At 44.9% G+C, this 396-nt stretch overlaps 1 protein-coding gene across 1 annotated transcript in view; it reads right to left on the reverse strand.

Annotated features, from left to right (window-relative positions):
• LOC144221334 (splicing factor 3B subunit 1-like) overlaps positions 1-396 on the reverse strand; it is a 2,304-nt gene that overhangs the window by 469 nt on the left and 1,439 nt on the right. The window lies entirely within an intron of this gene.

Here is a 396-nt window from a genome sequence, read left to right on the forward strand (position 1 = left end):
ATCAGTCCTCAGTTTTTGTCAGCATTCAAGAGTCTCTCATGGTTTGCTTCTCTCCCTTTCCCCCACCATTTCCGCCCTTCTTCTCCCCCTTGTTCCTCCGGCAAGTTCCTCCTAATCCTCCTATACGTGCAAACATATGATATTTGTCCTTCTCTGCCTGACTTATTTCGCTCAGCATAACACCCTCAAGGTCCATCCATGTTGCTACACATGGCCAGATTTCATTGTTTCTCATTGCCATGTAGTATTCCATCGTATAGATAAACCACATCTTCTTGATCCATTCATCTGCTGATGGACACTTAGGCTCTTTCCATGTTTTAGCTACTGTGGAGAGTGCTGCTATGAACATTGGGGTACATGTGCTCCTATGCATCAGCATTTCTGTATCCCTTG

This window comes from Crocuta crocuta, unplaced genomic scaffold, assembly GCF_008692635.1.
Source record: "Crocuta crocuta isolate KB4526 unplaced genomic scaffold, BGI_CrCroc_1.0 scaffold1838, whole genome shotgun sequence".
In the NCBI taxonomy this organism is placed as follows: domain Eukaryota; kingdom Metazoa; phylum Chordata; class Mammalia; order Carnivora; family Hyaenidae; genus Crocuta; species Crocuta crocuta.